The sequence below is a fragment of the Calonectris borealis genome, chromosome 21, assembly GCF_964195595.1.
Source record: "Calonectris borealis chromosome 21, bCalBor7.hap1.2, whole genome shotgun sequence".
Lineage (NCBI taxonomy): Eukaryota > Metazoa > Chordata > Aves > Procellariiformes > Procellariidae > Calonectris > Calonectris borealis.
Window position 1 is genome coordinate 1,359,236 of NC_134332.1, and position 5,098 is coordinate 1,364,333.

At 43.2% G+C, this 5,098-nt stretch overlaps 1 non-coding gene across 1 annotated transcript; it reads left to right on the top strand.

The window, feature by feature from the left end:
- The first annotated feature begins 339 nt into the window (after positions 1–339).
- On the top strand, positions 340–412 carry TRNAT-AGU (transfer RNA threonine (anticodon AGU)). Its single transcript has one exon. It is a non-coding gene; the product is annotated as a tRNA-Thr (tRNA).
- The last annotated feature ends 4,686 nt before the right edge of the window (positions 413–5,098 follow it).

Here is a 5,098-nt window from a genome sequence, read left to right on the forward strand (position 1 = left end):
GGACACTGAGAGCTGCAGCCACCAGTTCCCAGGGCACAAGCCCAGCACTGAGCCAAAGGCTTGCTCCACACTCCAAGCCTTGCCAAAACGCTCAGCTGGAGTGAAGGCACGAGCCGACTGGGAGAGGCTGGGTGCCCGAATATAGGCAGTGAGGGCCGCGATGTCACAGTGCATGGCCGGGGGATGTCACAGCCCATCGCTGGGGGATGTTTGTGTTAGTGCCATTTGGAAAGAGAATAGGACATCCCTGGAGCAGCACAACGTAGCAGAGCAGGTTTTGTTTCACTCTAGAATTAACAGAGAAATGGTTCATAAAGGAAAAAGCACCCAAAGCTCAGAGGCTCCATAGCTCAGGGGTTAGAGCACTGGTCTAGTAAACCAGGGGTCGTGAGTTCAAATCTCACTGGAGCCTGGGGGGGCTCTGTACCTCCAGTGAAGACCCACAGCTTTATCTTTCTGTTTTTTTCCAAAACGTTGCTGGCGTCATTTTTTGAAGCATCCAGCCCAGGCTAGGTGAAATACAAACATCATATAGCGCCTATACCAAATAACAGGCAATGAGAAGCAGAGAAAAATAGCAATGGTCAGAGTTAAACCCTCAAAAGAATGCCTCAAAATATTTTTAAAGTATAGCAATTGGAAATAGGAAATACCTAATGGATTTAAAGCCTTCTGAACCCCGCAGACATTGTGAAGCTCATTGATGAACAAATCTGAAATGGCTGCTAGATATTTACAGTCAGATCTGGTTCATCTCTTCATACTTCAGCAGGACAATCAAATTATGTCTCCAGAGCTCAGTAATTACAGAGCTGGCTGAAAAAAATTATAAATACAGTTTGTGGAAGAATAGTAATATTAGTCGTCTTCAGAGTTCTACTGGGGTGGCTGGAAAGTTATAATTTTTAAGAAAAGAGAAAAAGCTAGGAATTAACCTATTTTGCGTCTTGAGTTCAGTGAATTGCAATCCAGATTTATGAGATTTCATACTCTGCCTTTGCACATTTCCCATTTTTTTTCTCATTTTCAAATAGACTTCCTATTTTGTTCCATCAAAAAGATTCAAACCAGTGATGTAAAAGGACATTTCTGAATTTGAAAAGGGGCTTTTCCATTTGAGGCAAAGAAGGCTCAAAAGCCTGAAATATTTTTGTCTTGTGGAGGTGGACACTGGGTGCCAGGAGGGACATGGCGCTTTTGTCACCTCTCTTCAGCCTGTTTCCTTACAGCTCTGTTTTCCCAAAACAGCGAGCACATTACAGCTTTGGTGGGTTGATGTGTTTTCTCCACACGAGGATTGACCTGCAGGAATTTCCTAGCTTTCCTCTGTATATATCACAGTAAGGCTAAAGAAACAGAAGTCAGCAGGGTTCCCATTAATCTGCAACCTAATAAACTAGCACTAGTTATTGTTATTATAACCCAAGATACTGGAAAATGGACAGATGTGTTTTACTGAAAGTGAATTTGTTTCTAGACTGTTGTGGCTATACGTCTTATTTACCTTGTCCCTCATTCCAGCTTCTCTCTTTATTTTGCTTTCATATGACACTGCTGAGCAATATCCAAAAAGATCTTCGTGGTTCAAGTTCACTTTTGCAATCAGGCTCATGGTTTCAGCTTAGCTGAGCCTGGTAGTGATGGAAATGATCCTTTGAAAAATTAATGTCTTTCATCTCTGTGCAAAAATGACAAATGTTCAGGATATGTTTTGCTGAATTCTTAATCTACACAGTACTTAATATTAATGTAAAAACTCCTTTCCCCAGTAACCCTGCTGCAATGCATAACACCAAACATACCGATGCTACTTGTTAAACATGGGCCTGATGCAAAGATCACTTTTAACAGTGAACCTTGGACCCTGTCCTAGCTAAATCCCTTTGTATCAATCATCTATCATCTTTTTCTCTGCTGAAAACAGGGCTTTTCAAAGATAGAGCTTGACAGGAGGGGCGAAGAGGGCAAAGTCATTTATATCCATATCCTGAAGCCCATGTAAATGTGGGAGGGAGGAAGGGTGCCTCCTCATCGTTGTCAACCTGTGAAATGGAAACACTACACACGTGTGCAGAGATGCAGGAAAGGTCGTGTAGCTCTGCCACAAGGACTGTAACAAGGCTGGTCCCTGTATAGGTTTACTCAGGAAGAACTCTTCCTCTTTAAAGTCGTGACCTGCCCTAATCCAGATCTAGACAGTCTTGTATTGCTTTGTTTAGGGAGATTTAAAGGTATCTTCCTGTATATGGTAGAAAACTTGCTTTTCGTATTTTCCTGAAAGCTTCAGAATACCATTTCTATTTTTAAAAAACATCCTAGATGCTGTGCATTTCTCTGGCATGCTTTTCATTCCTGGGTTCCCTCTGAGGGTTGCATCAAGCTGGACAGAGGAATCATTTATTCTAATATAAACAACATTGAGCTTTGTGGCCCAGCAGCCTGGATCATCAAGGTGACCATGGTCATTCCCCGAATCCAAGGACCATGTTAGCAGAGCTGCATTTCTGCCTCTACTTCAGTTCCAGTGAAGGCCACACATGCCTCAACTAATCCATTTCTTAAGTCATGTGGGAAACACCAATAAATAATCTAATCCAGGGAGGGAAACTTTGAGCAAGAGCCAGTGAAAATGTTCCCACGTTTAGAGAGGTTTTAGATTTAGAAATACAATTTAGGCTAATGTTAAAATCTATCATACAAAAGGATCGAATGGCAGCCTTGTAGCCTCAACCCAGAGGAAAAATATCTAATAAAATGAGTAGGACTGCAGAATTCAGAGTGGGGAAAAACCACCCAACTTTACTTTATTTTCCTGTTCTGCCATAATGAATACACTCAATCCCTTATTCCAAAAAAGCTATTGTGGTTTTAACAATAATGTTTTAAAAACAAATATGAAATGTTTTGCTTGCATCCTAGAGAAAGGGTGACTGCAGCTGTCGAAGGCTTCTGCTTGGCAGCACCAGTCTACACCATTACCCTACTGCTGCGGTATCGTCTTGCACCATGACCCTGCGCTGCCTCCTCGCTCAACCCCAGCTTTCCTACAGACCCTGAGCTACACATCTACGTACAGTCAGATAAATCACACCCTAAAATTCATAAATTGTGCAAATTGGGGCTGCGCACCTTGCGCAGCTGGAGACAGCTACACTATGGATGTTTCGGTGGGAGGAAACCTACCTGCTGCTCTCCCAGTCCTTCTGTTGACATCTCTGTGGAAGCCAAACTGGCATTTTGGGGAAAATCTAATGTAAACCCTAAAAAAAATGATTCATACCAAATAGCTAGTAAGAAATAAAAAAGAGCAAGAATGAGAAATGCTGATAGGTTCATCCACACTTTGCAGTGGCCATGGACCAAGGTATCTTTCAAACTCAGAGAAGTCAAGTTTCCCTCATGACTGGAGGACAGAGACCTTCTTCAGTAATAGCTATATGTACCTGCCTGCCAGGCCCAGGGAGTTCCACGGTATCCACAGGGACATCTATTCACAGCCTGCGTATCATCCACCCACATCCAGCCACTGGAGATTTCTCCACTGCCTTGGTGCAAAATTTTTCCCAGGGAGTTTGTCATCCCTTGGAGCTGGTGCAATAACTACCTGCTTCTCCTGAACTCCAAGGCCTGAAAAGAGCATTACCATAAAATCCAGTAATGCAACAGCTTCGGTGAGACCTTCTGGCTGCCCAGAAAGGCTGAATGCAAAGACACCATGCACTAAAACTGAGATGAATGTGGACTTGGTGCTCCCCAAGTCTGCCAGCTGCCAGCACCGCATACTTAGATGGCATCTTCCCAGAAGCCTTGAAAATCTTGATGACTTATCACCGACTGCCCATTTCTTTCAAATACATAAGCCTCTTACAAACACAGCAGCCCTGGCAGCTGACAAAGGTCGTCTCCCTGCTGAAGACCGGCACAGCAGCTCATAATCAAAATCTTCTGGCCAATATCACCATATCGCAAATATCTCAGCATGAACATGTGGAAAGGATTACACCCTGATTCAAGGAAAAAACTCCAAAACAGCAGTCCACCTGGGGATGAGAGCACCCACAGCCAGGTAACAGCACTGGCAACTTGTCTCAAAGCCATAGACTGATGGGGCAGGTTTTCAGGACTCTTCTTAGCATCCAGTGTGATTTGCACAACGCCCTGCTTCTGGAAATGCTGCAGCATCCCAATCTCTTACTGATCGTGGTGCTCACCCTTACAATTTCCACATCTATTGAACAGACTAGGAAACCTTGTCTTCTAAATGGCAGGTCCCTCAGGTTTTAATACGGGCATTATAGTTCTTCTGGACTCAATCAGTGAGCTACCATTGACCCAATCAGGGCAGTTTGAATATGAGGTTACCTTCCCAGCAAACATGCTCATTCCTGTAGGACATACCTCTGTGAAAGACCTTGGGAAAAAAAAAATAAAATTCTTGTAGTTACTGCAAATTTAACTAAACTATAAAAAGCCAACGACATCTGCTTTCATCTAGATACCTTGCCATGCAAATAAGAACTTAAAGGTAGATACAGGATGGGGATAGGAGTCTGCTATGAGGATACAGCAGAGGAACAGAGGTTCTGCCTTAGATGAGGAGATGTAAGGAGTTTGCTGTGTTTAGTCTCGCAACAGGAAGGCTGAAAGCAGACATGACTAGCTCATATAAATACATAGGGGTAAACAACCAGAAGGAGAAAGAACTATTTAAACTAAATTACGTCATTAACATGAATGAATATATGAGGCTGGAATTAAAAAAAAAAAAAAATCTCTAAAAATCAGAGGGGTAATTTTTTCAAGCAGCCTAAGCAACAGGAGGAGGAAGCCCCACGAGAGGTCAGCAAGCGCACCAGCAGGTTATGGAGGAGCTGGATAGCACAGCTAGACTCCATGAGCCAAGAGCACCCATCCTGTACTCTGTTCATCGGTGATATAACCTTGTCTAAGTTCAGCAGTGTCCTGTGTTATGTGAGTACTTGTGTGTATCCACGTGTGTTTTTATCAGTCTTTTAAGTAACTTGTTTCTCCAAATGCTTCTTCCATTTCCAGAAGCAGGAGGTAACGACTTCAGGCCTGCTTTCTCCTCCACCCCAGA